At 48.2% G+C, this 15848-nt stretch overlaps 1 protein-coding gene across 7 annotated transcripts in view; it reads left to right on the top strand.

Moving 5' to 3' along the window:
* The first annotated feature begins 8305 nt into the window (after nucleotides 1-8305).
* The window catches only part of ATXN1 (ataxin 1), a 193308-nt gene continuing 185765 nt past the window's right edge, over nucleotides 8306-15848 (top strand). For 5 of the 7 annotated variants that reach the window (XM_082754897.1, XM_082754901.1, XM_082754900.1 and 2 more), the window contains exons 1-2: nucleotides 8306-8624; nucleotides 14432-14567. The gene's annotated coding sequence lies outside the window, so the exon portion shown is untranslated. Of the gene's footprint in view, nucleotides 8625-9263; nucleotides 9382-9743; nucleotides 10448-14431; nucleotides 14568-15848 lie in introns of those variants that run through there. The other 2 variants (XM_082754902.1, XM_082754905.1) reach the window with 2 other exon arrangements.

Raw genomic sequence — 15848 nt, 5'->3', positions numbered from 1 at the left:
GATTCAGAACCACTGAGGCAATGGGACAACTTGTACGCCTTAAAGCAGACACCATGTTTACACACCTAGCTGACGATGGCCCGAACAAGGGAGAGAAATGACGTGATGTTCCTGTCCTAACAGATGGGATTTATCATGGAAAGAAAAGGGAGAGAGATTAAATGGCAGGAAAACCACCACGTAATCCAACTTTTGTAGCATTTCAGATTTTTCAGACCTGATCTGCGTATCAGTGTGTGAAATAATCTCCTGGGGTTGGTGGAAGATGTCCCGTCACTTCAGATTTTAATACCAGTGTAGGTTGGTTGACAGGGGTAGTTTATGAAAAGAAAAGGGTTTTAGCTTGTGCTGCTACATAAGTATGAAAAAAATGTAAATAGTATCATGGTTTTATTTTTGTTTACATGAATACTGTTTTGTTTTGTCCTTGATATGTGGAATTGTTGCTTTTCTGAGTCCTTGGCTAAGCCTTGGGAAAAGGGAGTGTTCTATATTGCTTTAGTAGTAATAATACTTCTACTCTACTGTGTCATCACTGTTTTGCAAGATAAAAGGTTCATTTTTACTATTCCTTTTCTACAGGCAGAAGAATGGAGTCGGTGAGCATGTGACAGGACTAAGACCAAGACAACAGGAGTCAAAACCAGGTTAGATTTGCAGCAGAAGCAGTGAAGTCTTTAACAGAGCAGTTTGTGTTACAGAGGCATAGGCTAGATCTTTTCCTTCTTGGAAGGACAGTTTAGGGGGAATATGAGAGATGTCTGCGAAGTTCTGGGTAACGTGAAGTGTATGGGTAGAGACTGGCCACTGACTCAGTGCAAGAACCAGGAACACTGAATGAAGCAGATAGAAAGAGACAAATCTTGCACCAGGGACTCGACCTGGGCAATGTGACACAAGAGGCAGTGGATGTGTGAAGTTTACACGTGCTCAGGGGAAGACTGCACAAGTCTTGAGAGAGAAATCCACCAAGGGCTACTAAGCAGGAAAGAAATCACATCCTACTCAAGATGTCCCTTGAGTTGAAAATAGCAAGAGTCCGGAGAGTATGTGGAAGAAGTAGTACATGGCTGCCTATGCCTCCTGAGGTATCTCCTTATGACCACTGTTGTCTTATGGCCTCTGTATAGCCATTCTTAGGTCCTTCTGTGCCAAGAAAATGAGAATATGAGCTGTGATAAATCTATAGTGAGGAACCATTTCAGAACTAGCATCTCTTGTGTGTGAATAGCTTGTGATGAGATGGTCCTGCCCTCAGGTGTCCACACCATTCTCGCAGCTGTTCTTGACCCCATGGCAGAACAATCCTTGTAAGAGCAAGTCTGTCCCTGTGATAGTAGGTACACTTCACAAGGGCTTGATTTTTTTGATTTTGTGAGAAGCCCCATGGCAAAAGACACACACTTTGAGGTAAGGCTGAAGATGTGCTTTCAGCAGGCAGGTGTTTCTTCCTGTACCGGGATGCCCCACTCAGTTCCTTTTGAGAAAACTGCTTTCACACTGCTGTGTTTTTCTTTCAATTGCTGAGTGCCAGGACCTCTAGAGCTTTGCAGTGGTATCTTTCACTACCTTAAGTGTAAATAAATAAATGATGTCATATGAGGACAATATGAGAGCAGATGCAAGGTAGGAAGGCAGGTGGAAACTCTCCTGTGGAAAAAAGTAGGCAGGGAGAAAGAGAGACATCATAAGACATTTCATCCAAGGTGGAAACAATTACTGACATTAGTAGAAAGGCATGTGCTGAAGGGTAAAGAAAGAACAGGAGGATCTGGAAGATCTCTGAGGGCAAGATGCTGCCCTCAGACTTTAAGACGTCAAAGCAATGCCGGTCTAGTTTTGAACCAGTCTACATAAACTGAAATAAATCTGATTTAATGTGATATCCTACCTCAGCCTTTCCAGGACTTTTTTTTTTTTTTTTTTTTTTTTTTTTTTTTTTTTAATTATGAAGTTTCAGGCTTCTTAGGACACCACATCTCCATGACCCTGCAGAAGAAACAGGCAAAATACTCCTTGTAGTTGGATGAAAGGTAAGTTTACTATGTTGTTTGTCAAAGGCTTGCAAGCTGAAGACTTCCTACTCTCCAGAAAATTCTCTGTCCTGTCATGTCTACAGTCCTCTGCCTGAAGATTTTCCTGTTGACCATGACTATAGATCAAATCTAAGGGGGCATAGCAATTAGTTCATGCCCAATTTATCCCACTTAAATCTTTGATGTTTATACACCGTTCAAAGTCTCCATTTATGTGTTCCAAGTGGCCACAGATTTGTGGCATACAGTGCCTTTTCAAAACAAACATATGAAGAAATAACATCCTTTGCTGTGTACAAGGTACTAATATCTTGGGACTATCACTCTACTTCTGGTTGCTACTGTATTAGTTATTAGTTCTCCTTTTGACAATGCAATGGAAAGATAGGTACAAAATAACTCTATTCTTGGATGTACAGCAACTTACACTTATTCCTGTCTTGAAACCAAGGTGGGAGCCCAGATGTGTCAATATTGGCTGAATTTGGTAAACTTCAGCTCCAAATTTTCACGAGGGCTTTGAGGCCAAGGCCCTTGTGTGTTATATTTTGTGAAGAGGTAGAGGCAGTGAGGGCAGAGAATAGCTGTTATTCATATGCTGCACCTTTTCTCAATAAAAGACGTTGTAAAGATTTTTAGCGCGTGGACAAAATGTGCAGGCTTGGCAGCAGGACTGAGCTTATTGGCTCTGAAGGTCTGTTAGGTCAATGATCCATGAGGTTGGAAGGATTTGTTCAATAGACTGGAACAGCTCTGTTGGGGCCATTAACGTACTGAGGTGTCAAAAACCCATGTTTTCAATTCTTAGGTCTGTTCAAACAGGTAGCTCATTCTAGCCCCTTCTTCTCCTCCCATGAAAACTCATTGCGCTTATCAATATACGTATATCATTGATCAGCAAGACTGTGAACGGGCCTTAGAAACCACACTGCCTTTCTGAAGGTTAAGACACTTAAGAAAGTCCAAGAGTTACTTCCCAATCCAGTGTTAACATGATGGATGCTAATCTAATCTGTCTAGGCCATAACGCCTGTAACAGACCACAAAAAAAGGGCAAGTGAACTCCCAGATAAGTCCCTGTGTCAGGTATGGTTTAAAGGGAAAACCTGTGTAGACTCTGGCTGCTCCTTGCCAGAAGCCAAGAGCCCTCTCCCAGAGAGCGGCGGGTGAATTCTCGTTAGTTCTTCACCGTCATTTTGGTTGAATGTTAATCCTCGTTAACAGCGCTGCCTTGACAGCCCTGGAAGCCAAGAATTTTCCACACGATGGAGCCTCCCCTGTGTTCTCTGCTGGTGTACTTTGACCCCGATATGAAGCGATCACTTCTAGGAATAAGACGGCTGCTGAGTTTCCATTCCCCGTTGGCCCTTCTGCGCATGCCACCTGTAGGGGTAGGTGCGGTGCCAGCGGAGTTATGTGGAGGCCAGGACATGGATGGAGGCCCCAGACATCTTGACACCACAAAGCATCTAACAACTCACACCAGTTATTACTTGAGAGGTGCCTAGACCAACTAAGCACCTCTAGAGAAGGGCTTAGCACTTTTATGTTCCACTGGTCGTGGCTGGAACAACTTCTGGGGCTAGGTGTGGCTGTGGTCAGTCCCAGGGCTGCCACTGGTAGGTTAGCTGCTTTTCCTTCCAAGTCAATGGCCTGACGGACAACATATTCAAAAGACTACGTCAGTCCTGATTTTAAGACTTTATAGGAGTCTTTTTTTTTTAATCCCTTAGTGAATTGCTTTCCTTGTTTAAAACAAACAAATGAAAAAAAAAAAGAAAAACACCACCAAACTTATTTTAGATCTGCATCTAAGGAGCTATTGTTATTTTAAAGCTATTGAAGCCATTGTTATTTAAAGAGCAACTCAAGTGCTTCTTTTCAAAAAACAAGACAATGATGAGGTACATGCTTTTTACATAAATATCGCATTACTATATGATAAGGAATGGCAAACAATGGTTTGTGCAGTGCCCCTACAACCCATTCCTAGGCACAGTGTGGTAAAATAAGTTAACAGCAGCCTTTCCTTTGAATTCACTTGCAAAGGACCTCAGCATATTAGACTGTAGAGTTGTCTGAGTCGCAGTGTAGTACTACATACTTGCTTAGTCCTCATGAATGCTTTGCTCTCATTTCACTAAATGTTAATTTGCATGAGATATTTGTGGCTTTTAAAGAGACAGCATTGGTTCTCCGTGCCTACCAGTCTAATTTCCTTCCATCTGAAAACAATCACGGTTAAGAATTCTGCAGAACTTCATCAGCATCCCTGTTCTGACAGGGTATACACTAATTTCTCAGCGAATTCACAAAAAATAAAGATGTTAGTCATATCTTATTATGTTCACACAAGTGGCACTTCAAGTTAAAGAATACATTCTAAATATGTTATTGTTCGGATCGTGTACATGTTTAGCTTCTCGGAGGAAAGCGTACCTTAATTAGCCAGCTGTAATCCAAATTATAGTTTCTCATTTGCTAAAGCTGTTAAAATACCTTAAATCAACTGCCTATGTCTGAAGTAATAATGAAAATAACTGCATTAGCAAAAATTATCTGAATGCTAGCAGGCTATAAATAGATAGGAGGTGGATTGGACAGTCGGCAGATTCTGAGTTGGAATAAAAACATCTTACTTAAGCCAAAAACATGGCAACCAATATTTTCTGTTATAAAAATATTTGAGATGAATTTAGTTTTTATGAAAGCTGTCTGAAAGTGAAATGAATAGCAGTAGTTCTCTGTTTATTTACAAGCCAGTATTAGTACCTGAAGCACAAAGACGGGCACCTTAAGAGCAATGCCAGCAAACCTTTGACTGCATTGAAAAATCCTTTTTTCCATGGGATGGGAATGATGGCATGTTTGTGCTCTTTCAGAGAAACCTCCACCTTGATAATGCTTGTCATCTGAGCAAACGGTATGACAGGTCTGTGAAGTGGATTACTACTGTCCACTAGAGGCTGTAATGAGACCAACAATGTCATTTTATGACAAATTGAAGACTTAGACTGTAATAATCGATAATTGTAAAATTACTTTTCACACACAATACGTCATCAATCACTGGATTTCCCTGAATGTGAATGTTTAAAAAAAATCCACATCCTTATGCCTTTTATTTTCCCATTTTTCACAGATGCTGTTAACTACCTAATACATGCATGTAGATGACACTACAACTGGTATATCAAAAGATGGTTTCTGATAGACAGTGTGCATCTTGCATGTCAAATTGATAACTACCTTTTGGTCAGGAAGGTATTCAGCTGGGAGTCATACCAGTCTCAGCAGGTCACTGGCAGGAGATAAAACATCTCGAGTGGTGGGAGGCCTTGTGGCCCACTCACCACCGAGGTGTTGGAGCCCCTCTCTGTCCTGCCCCTCCCCACTCACGTTGTCTGGACTGCCCTGGTCTGTAATCACGCCTCTTTTCTGCCACAGATGCCTTTTTCTTCTGTCTTAGTTCTGCACTTGTGGGTCAATAGGCTGCACTGCCTTAATGGACAATAAGGGCCTTTGTGCCAGCTGTTCAGCAAAGATCACATTCAGGTGCTGTTTCTCTCCTCTGCCTTCACCAGAGCTTCCATATTTTGTGGTTTTCACCATGGAGGGACTATTTTGAGCCCCAGTGTTGGCTCTCAGTAGGGAACTGCAGAGGCACAATGACACCTTGAGACGTGGTAGCACAACCTGGGTGTCGGGAAATGTCAGTGGAGGCGCACTCCCCTTATCTCTATCATCTTATGCAACCAACATCCATCAGGTTGAATGGGAGGTGAGCAATGGCTCACGAACCTGATGTGGCTGGCTGCAGTTATGGCACTTCCCAAAGCCATGCTAGCACAGGAAAATGAATATTCCTTCAATTTACCATTGACTTACATTTTAGGGGTCTCTTTTCAACTCTGAGGCAGAAATATGGGCAGAGATTCGAAAGCCTGGAGCACGGCAAAAAATGTGGGTCCTGTGGCTTACACCGTAGCCACAGGACGGAGGAATACACAAGCCTCTTACATGAGTCTGCTGGAGAAGGGAAAGTTGCCCAAAGCTTGCTTCAGCATGAATGTGGCTTCTCTTTCTCCGCGCGTGCCACACCTCTTGGCAAGGTGAAGGTTTGAGAAGGAAAGATTCCTTTCTCCTGAGGTAACAGGAGTACAACTGGAATAAAAAAGGTGGCAGTCGGGAGAATGCCGCGCACGCAGAATTGAACCCCGAGGATGGGGTTGCAGCTTCTCCAGGGCCTTCTCTTGATTTTCAGTAATCTCCAGCCTCTGCCTCTCTCCCATGGTTCCTTTTATTAAATCAATGAACCTTGCATTAGCTGGGTGAAGATCATTTGCTGTCTGCTACGCTGCTGTGGATGTGCTGTCTCGTAGTGCTGAGTGGCACGTTTGCCCAGACATCCTGGCCTGCTGCTGCTTCTGTCCCCAGACCACTCCTAAGGTGGCACACGATGTTGGGTTTCATAGGGAACCTGAACTAAAGACGCAGAAGTTGCACTGGTAAAAGATCCATAAGCTTCATAAAGCCAGTCTATATTACAGAATCAACACTAAATCAAGAGCTCTGCAGCTTTCAGTGTTGTTATTAAATTCTCTGGCAATTACGGAGAGCTAGCACAGCCCTTTGGAGAAGGGACTACTCTGCTCGTCTGCACGCTGGCAGAGCACTAGGGTGCTTTGCATCTAGATGCTAATGCTAGATACAATGCTAAAATGCTAATATCTATGGACACATGAGAGATGTATCTGCACTGGAGATCTGGTGGCTTGGAGCTCGCTGTGGTGGTGGGGGCGAACGGGCCCAAGCTGCAGCGGTGGCCACGCGGCATGGAGCGTGCTGACGGCGCTCCTGGAGCCTTTCTGAGGCCTGTGAGCTGGGGATGGTGACCCCACAACACCCAGCTGTGTACCTCAGGGCCTTTGGTATGTTTGTTTGTGGTGCCTTTGGGGTGGGGAGTGGGTTTCTCAGCGCTGTACCTCCCTTTCTGATGCAAAAGCAGAGCGAATGCTTCCTTGCAGACCGCTTGTCAGGTTGCATGCAAGCAGAGCTGCCCGTTGTCCTTTGTCTGTGTTCCTCCCATTCATTTTGTCCATAACTTATTTCCTCAAGATGTACCTGTCTCGGTAATTTGGTGTTTTGTCATTTCTTCTAAGACTCAAAGACCAAACCAGAAGGCGGGCGGTATTTTCTCTGCTCAACACTTTGCATCCGCGCTCATTACTTGCCCGCTGGTTGCTGCAGCTTATGGCACGGCAGAGATGCATGTGAGAGAAGCAAGAGGGTAAGGAGCTGGCGGGGGAGCATCAGTGAAATGTAAGTTTCCCTGCCGGGGGAGCGTTTGGAAGAGGCTCGCAGGGGTCTGCGTACAGCTGAGAGAGACGTGAGGGGATTCTGATGAAATGCGCGCTGAGGAATCCAGAGGGAGGTAGTACCCAAACATGCGTGGTGCAGCCCTGCCTGTCTTGTAGTTCAGTGACGGTATGAGTCAGAGCCTCTTTGGTCTGAATGAAGTGGAAGGTACTCTCTACAAAGCAACTCAAGCATATGCCAAGGATCCGGATAAATAAAACTAATTCAGAAAACGGGAGTGGGATGCGGGCTCTTGCTCTACAACGCGTCGCAGCTCTCCACAGTGAAATGCAATATGGCATCTTAAATAAAATCACCCTCTTCTGACTCGCACAGAGGCTGCTTCAGAGCATTCCCTGGCTTCCAGCACAGTTTTATTTCCTCCCCTAGAGAGGCAGACCGGCCTCGACCGAGCAACCGATTTCCACGCATCCCTCGAACCAGCGCTCCCTGCCATTTCTGAAGGACGGCACACTTCACTAGCCGCCTCTGCCCTCCCCTTTAAACAATATAGCGTTGTGTTTTTTCTTTTTTTTTTTTTTTTTTTTGGTCTCCCCAGCTCATTTACTTCACCCTGCAAACCGCTGCCAGGTCCCCGCCACGCAGCGTGCCCACGGCGGTGGTGGCAGAGGGCAGCCGGCCGGCCTCACCCTGGGGGGCTGCGGGCAGGCGGTAGCCGGGGGTGGGCACCCCTTAGGAGCCCCCCAAACCCTGGATCCCCCCACCACGGGTCCCCACAGCCCCTGGGGTGGCCCCATAAAGGGTTAAGGCCGGCTGGGCCCGGCGGTGCTGCGCGTATGCAATAAGCTGTGCGGCTCGCCTGGCCGCCTGCCAGAGTGTTGCCTTGCCTCCTCCTCCTCCTCCTCCTCCTCCTCCTCCTCCCTTCCCCCCCCTCTTTTGCATGAAGTCGGATCCTTGAGCTGTTGCAGAGGCAGCCAACTGCTCCATATTTGGCTGCTCTTACACATTTACATACTGGAGAGCGGAGAGGGAGCGGGCGCTGCACCGCAGACATCATTGCTACTACAGCGCCGGAGACATCCCGGACCCGTGTCACTGCAGGGGGAAGGAGCAAAACAAACAACACCCCCACCCCCCCCCCCCCAAAAAAAAAAAAAAAAAAAAAAAAAAAGAGAAATCAGCCCCAAGCCCCCTGGAAGCTAGGAAGAGATTTGTGTGCGAGCCTCTGTCTGACCCCCCCGCCAGCCCCACCTCCACTGACACTTTACAGTAAGTGCCTTTTTCTTCCTCCTCTGCTTTCTGCCTGCCCCCCCCGGGTTCCTGCCCTTGTTTAGGCGGCTGGAAAAACACAGGGACGGGGATTTTGGGGGGCTGCTGTGCACCGGGGGGGGGGGGGGCAGCTCGCTGCGGCCGGGCGGGGGCCGCGAAATGGCCGAGGGGTGGCGAGACGGGGGGGGGGGGGGGGGGGGTCCTCCTCTTCCTCCTCCTCCTCTTCCTCCTCCTCAGGCAGCCCGGGGGGTGAGGAAGCAGCAGGAGGAGGAGGAGGAGGAGGAGGATTGCGGAGGGGTGCCGGTGGCCGCGGGGAGGGTGGACATTTTGCGAGCGGCGGCGGCCTCGGGGTGTGTGTTTGTGTGTGTGTGGTGGTGGTGGTGACACGGGCTGTGTGTGTGTGTGTGTGTGTGTGAGACACGGGGTGGCGACACTGTATGTGTGTGTGTGTGTGTGTGTATGTACACGAGTGTGCCAGGGGCGCACACACACACACACACACACAGCCCGCAGGGGGTGGCCGTGCGGGCCCGGCGGGCGGGCCGGGTGCCGGCAGGGCCGGCGGCCGCCTCCCGGCGTACGTAGTACGGGGCTGGGCGGCTGCCGGAGGGTGAATGAAGCGAGGAGGCGGCCGAGGAGGAGGAGGAGGAGGAGGAGGAGGAGGAGGAGGAGGAGGCGGCGCTGGGCCGGGGATGTGCCCGGAGGCAGCCCCGAGCCGCTTCGCCCCGGGCCCAGGCCGGCTGCTGGACGCCACCCGGTACCGCCGGCCGGGGGGAGCGGGGCGGGGACAGGGGGACAAGGGGACAGAGGGACAGGGGGACACGGGGACAGAGGGACATGGGATAAGGGGACACGGGGGGCATGGGGAGGCCGCCCCCCTCCGCCCCCCGCCCGCAGGTCCCGGGCTCGGGCTCGTCCCCGGCGCCGCGCTGGGTTGGGGTGGCACCTCTCCCTTCCGTTTTTATTATTATTATTTTGAGGCTAAAAGGGGGGTAATTCGCCGGGAGAAGAGGAATAAATGACCCCCTTCCCCCCTCCCTTTCCGTCCGTGCCGTGTGGGTGCTTCCTCGGGAGATTAAAGTGGGAATTACAGCGCGCTGCGAGGCGCCGGCCCCTGCCGTAACAGCGATAGCGATAATAATAATAAAAATGACGGGATCGGGAGCGATCTGCCCGCTCCTGAAGAGGAGGAATTGCTGGAGAGTAATAATAGCAAAGAAAACAAGTCGGAAGCCCGTTATATAATGCACTGTGCAGATAACAAGAGCGACGGGCTATTTTTATTTTGTTTACCGTATGCCGTGTAATAGGGACTCCTCCGAGCAGCATCCCTCAGCTCGGGCTGGGATCGGGCACAATTCGGGTCCTTCCTCCCCTGCCCAGCCGGGGAGGCTCGGGGCCGCGAAACGTTCGCCCTGGCCAGCCTTTTCTTTGTGCGGCTGGGGAATTGTGCAGGTCCGTGACCTTTGCTTGGAGACCTCCTCCGTTTCGTGTGGCAGGGAAATTCGCGTTTCGCCAGGCAGGTTACACGTTAACCTTTAGCGCTTGGGGCTGGGCGCTTTGTGCAGGAAGGGTTACTTCGACGTGTCAGATGTGGTCAGGCGTAGTGAGCGGCTCTGCTTACAGGCTGGGAAGTCAAGGACTTTTAATTTCAGTTTCGAGCGAAGCCTCCCACTAGAGGAAAATCCAGGCTTCGCCTCCATCCCTTGCTGCTCGGCTGGCGCAGGCGGCTCGGCTCCCTGGCGAGGGCGATGAATGGGGGAGAGGCAAACTGAGGATGGCCGGGGAAGGCGCAGCGGTTTCGGAGATGCTGCAGGGTTGTAGTAAGTTGTAACCGTGCCTCATCGCCCCTGGTGTGTGGGTACGAGCGGCCCAGTGGCTGCAGGCAGCTCGCATGCCGCAGAGGCTGGGAGCTGCTCCTCCGCACCCATCCATCCATCCGTCCGTCCATCTGTCTGTCTGTCTCGTCATGCAGCTACATGTCAGCGGTGCAGGCTTGCGAGCGCGCTTACTCCAGCCCTGATCAGTCGTGTAATTAGATCAGGCTGCCATGGTAACAGACAGGATTCCTCGGCCATTCAGGTGTGCGCGCGTGGCGTGTGCCCGGGCTACCTCCAGCCCTGCGCGGCCGCCTCGGCGTGCTCTTGCGGAAAATCGAAGGATGCCGGCGATCTGATCGCTTCCCCGTGGCTGAACTTCTCGGGGAAGGCTGTTTGTTCCCCGCCGACCCGGTGGTATCGGGCGCATCAGGCGGCGTGTGGCGTGCTTATCAAGTCAGCTGAACCCTCTTGCGAATTAACAAAGGTGTGGTGCTCTGCAAGAATGCACCTCGCTTATAAAAGCTGGCGTAAAACTTTCCTCGGAGTTTCCCTTTCTCGGCGGCTGGCTCTTTTAACCGTTCGGTGGCTGCAGCCGGGCGGAGGGCTGTGGCAGCTCCCAGCCAGGCGCCGGGTTTTTAGGCCACAGCCTTGGAGTTGGGCGCTCACGTGCCAGGTGCTGAGCACATTCTGCCCTCTGACATTAAAATCGGTGATACCAGCTACCTCTGGCAGCACTCACAGCTGCTGCGTCTCCCTGTGCTTCTCAGAGAGCACAGGGCCCTTTTATATTTTAGGTGAAATATCATTTTGCTCATGATTAAAACTCCCAAGGAGTATACTGTATTTAAACCAATCTTATCAGCAAGTAATTCCTTTCCAATATTCTGATTTTTTTTTCCTTTTTTTTTTTTTTTTTCATCTAAATATTATAGCAGTAGGACAGGAGACTTTCTGCCCCAAAGTTTGCAATACCTTGAAAAAATAGGCAGTCTAATTAGCTTAGAGCTGCATACTGCTCTTAAAAAATGTGTTTAACTGAGGAATGTCTGTCTGTCTTCCTCCTCGGTGCTAGGGCTCTTTTGAGCCACCCTTGCACAAATGCAGGTATAATTTTTTTAAGGCACCAAATTTGGCGCTCTGCTCTAATGCCGTAAGCCTGGAGCGACTCCAGTGGACTGGCTTGTGAGCCACTTACACGGGTGTATATCTAGAATAACTCCATTTATTGGACTTAATCCAGGCATGTAGTAGAGTAGCAGAGCCCAGAAAGTGAGCTGCCGCGTACAGCCATGATTTTCTCTCTCCCTTTTTACGGCAAAAAGCACTGTGGGCTTTAATAGGATTTTTGCCTGACGAAGGAGCTGCTGCAGCCACGTGCCGAAGCGGCGAGCACCTCTCTCCCAGCCACTGATCTCCTGTGCATTTACTCCTGCTGCTACGGAGCTTGGCCCGGAGGATTTCGTGTCTCGGTGATGAGAAATCACCGGCGCCCGCAGCTCGTAGTGCCAGGCAGGAGCGTGACGCTGCCCAGAGCCATCTCGCCGAAGCAGGTATTTTTAACAGCGCCGGGCTTGCAGCGGCGCACTTGGAGGACGAAGGAGGAACGCCTGCCGGCGGCTCGGCTCCTGCGGTGGCCGGCAGTCCCGGTGCAGCGAGCTGGCAGGTCTCAGCCCGGAGGCATTTCTCCTCGGAGGGGCGAGAGCAGGGGCAGGCAGCTTCATCTAGCAAAGAGCAGCCTTTGACTGGCTTGCCCTCGGTGCTGGGAAGGAATATCCTCCCCTCGGCACGGCCGCCTCCGCGACGGGCCACCGTGCCGAGGGGGTGGCTGGAAATAGAAGAGCCTGCAGAAAGTGAAATAATCGCACGCAGCTCGGCTCCTGTAGCGTGAGCCGCTGCCTGCCTCGTGCTGCTCATACATATTTTATTGTAAGACAAATTACCTGTGTGACTAAGAGCATTAGAAAGTAATTATTTTCAAAAAGGCCATATATACACAGTTTAAAAGACTTTTTTGAAAATAAACAGTGCAGCTCTTCTCTCTTGCCCTCCTGGCCTGATTTGATTTATTTGGAAAGGCTGAAAAAGCTAGTCTTATTTTAAGATACTCTTACGAGAGACCTGGAATTTCATTTAACAATTTATTTATTTTTTTTTTTTTATGTAATAGATCCAGTGGCCTAGTTTCACGTTAATTAAGAAAATAGGCATTAAATGCAGTCACCTGAAAGGCAACTAATGCTTTAAACACCAGAATTTGAAAATAATTGCAGTAAAGCAAACTAAAGGCCTGATTTCCCCCCTCGCTGAAGTTGGGCGGCCCGTCCTGGTGCGTGTGGCAGCCAGGACTGTCATTGTCATTGTCATTGCTCAGGCAGTGCAGTTGCTTTTGTTGTGGTGTGCTAATTGAAGGGGGAAACGCGATGAAGAAGTATCGCAGGGCTCAAAGGAAATGCGTGTGGGAGGCAGCTCGCTGCTGTCGGAGCAGTCGGCCGGCGGGGCAGTCTCGGGCCAGGCAGCCAGGTTCGCAGTGAGTGCAGGTTTGGGAGGCAGTGCAGGCAGACTGTGTACGAGTCACCGAGTTCAGATAACAGGCTTAAACGGAGGGCTCTGCGGAGGCTACCGTAAGCACCGCTGCGTTAGCAAATGAAAATATAATTAGCACGAGGAATAGAGGTACGGCAGGCTTGGCGCAGGTACATAGTTCAGGGGAATGGCCTGCTGTATTCAGTGACTTCTGCGTAGGAACTTGCATGCTTCTCAAAGCCTAAGCTTTGCAAGCTGAAAATCCTGACCTCCTCATTTCGCCGTACTTTTCTGCTGGTCTCTTAAGTGAGATAAATAAATAAGTAGGTGCTTGGACAAAGGCCCTGTATTTTGGAATCTGAGGTCATGTGCACGTCTTGTACAGTGGTTCACATTCTTTGTGAGTTGAGGATTTTAGCTCGGTTTTGGCTTAGCTGGTCCATGACTCATGTTTTTAAATGTAAGAAACTTTGCAGACTCCAGACTTTTGTGAAAAGACGAAAACTGAATCGATGACCTTAGTTCCTTTTTGATCTCCGCACATACACTGAGAGTGTAGTGCTTGGTGCTCCCCCCTCCCCGAGCTGTAGTCTGGGTCGGCTCTAAAACATGCAAATCTGTGTGCGTGTATCAGCCCCAGTCTGCAAAGTTACTTTAGTACGTGTCCCAGCGAGGGTTCTGCTGAATGAGGATTGATTAAAGAACCTATCTGGAGTTAAGTATGTGTGTAAATCCTTCCATAAATAGGAACGAGTAAGTATGCTCATAAACTGAAACAACAAAAATGCTTCTCAGTGAGGGAGAAACGGTCTCACTAAATCCTTTTATTGTCCCAAGAGTGATAAAAATACTTGGTGAGATTCCAAGTGAAAAAAAAAACAACAAAATGTATTTTGTTTAATATGTGATGTCAGCAGAAATTCAATGCTGGCTCTTTGTAATTTTACTGAAGAAAAATTCAGAAATAGAAAAAAAAAAAAAAAAAAAAGAACCACACTGGTAGTGTTTTCCTTTCATCATATTATTTGGGCACTTGGGGTAAAATGTGTCGCCTCTAGCATGCCAGTGTTATGTTGACAAAACGGGGCGCAAGGTAATGCCACACACCCAAAGCTGGTTGTTTTTCATCTGATTGTAGTAGTCGCAGGAGTAGGTTTTCTGGATGATGCCCCTCCTCGAACAAGATGTGTTTTGTTGGCAGCAGTGACAGTCCTCTCAACTGGCTTATGATTCTTCACCTCATTAAGATCACATTTAGGGAAAGAGCACTCAGTCTGACTAAATGGGCTACGTTCTCTCCTGCATGTGCTCTGGCTGCGGGAGTCAATCTATAGTTTTATTTGTGCTTGAGTAATAGCAAAAGCAGCCTCTCTCCGTCTTCCTTAGGGTGACTTAGCGTCTCGTAAATTGCTCGATTCTTAATTGTGTTTCTGTTTCTTTTCATGTTGGTTTCCACCTCCTCAGCTTCTGGATCAAGAGTCACGTCGCAGGCCAAGCCAGACGGGCAAGCAATACAAGCTGTGAATTTACTGCTGACCCCTGTAGCACAGTGACCACCTTCGCTTTTGTTTTCGCCATACAGAGATGCACTGTCAATAAGGTGAGAAAATAACACCTTTTATTTCCTCTAACAAGCTGCACGCTGTCTGCTCTGGGTTCTGGTCAACGTGGACACCTGAGCGGTGTGGTGTCTGTGATTACCTTCCCATGAAATGTTTGTACTTCCCTTGCCTGGCAGTAGAGGTCCTTGAGAAACTCTCGTCAGAAAAAATTCCATTAACTCTGGTGACTCAGTTCGGTGACTTACAGGACACTGGGTTCCAGATGAGTGGTTTCATGTTCACCTCCAGTCAGAGTATGCTCAGTTGCTGAAAGATTGTAGTATGAATGGAAAAGTTTACAGTCCTTGATTTTTATTTTTTTTTTGTTGTTGTAAAATGCCACGTGTGTAATTATATAAATCCTTCCTGCGCTTTTATGAGTGTTTTTAGTGGTTCTCGTTGCTTGCAGCCTGTTGGACTTTTCCAGCATCCTGGTTTTCTCATGTGCTAAACTGTGCATGGCATGAGGATACTTGCCAGGATAGCTAGTCACCCATGACATGCCTGGGTGTCTTTTACACTAGTTTGAGGTATGTTTGCATTTCTTCTGATAATGTTGCCCTGAAATCCTGGAACCAGACAGAATATAACCATATACATCTATCAGTCTCTGCTCCCTCTCCTCTTCCTTTCCTCTCCCCCTCCTTCCCATATGGCTGGGGAGAATACCTTGAAAGAACCAATTCTCAAGGCTCAACAATCATACTGCCAATAAAAAGAACATAAATTTTTATTTTATTTCTTTAATCTGATTGTCATTAAGCCAGCCTGATTTTTTTGGACCTGTTTTATGATTTTTGAGTGCTTGGGATTGGCAATACTGCTAATGCTTTTTTTAAAAAAAAAAAGATATAAGGTCGTAAGAAAATTGCTGGTATCTTTACATAAAGGAAATTGAAATGTAGTGGTTGCTTGCAGAAATTCTGGATGTGTTTTTTTTGTTTTTTTTTTTTTCCTATGCATAGCCAGAAAATTCAAAACTATAGCATTCTATTTGTGAGGGGCTGACCAGAAAGTCTTCATTGCAGAATAACTTTTTAATGTATACAGCGTGTCAGAGAGAAGTGTGTGGCACGTAATTTACATTTTATTGTGGCTGTGGGGCAGGGTGCTGTGCTCTGAAGGGAAGTTGTCTAAGCAAGCAGTTACAAGTAAAGACATGCCTCTTAGGGTTTACAAATGAGCCTGAGTGGTGAGGGTGGATTGTAACCAATATACGTCTTTGGAGCGATATGAATTTCTGGAGACTGAAAAGCCAGACAAAGTGCCCGTGCGCTGAC

This window comes from Aythya marila, assembly GCF_965140915.1.
Source record: "Aythya marila genome assembly, chromosome: 2".
In the NCBI taxonomy this organism is placed as follows: domain Eukaryota; kingdom Metazoa; phylum Chordata; class Aves; order Anseriformes; family Anatidae; genus Aythya; species Aythya marila.
The sequence above is the reverse complement of the archived record's forward strand: the minus strand, read 5'-3'. Positions and strand labels throughout refer to the sequence as shown.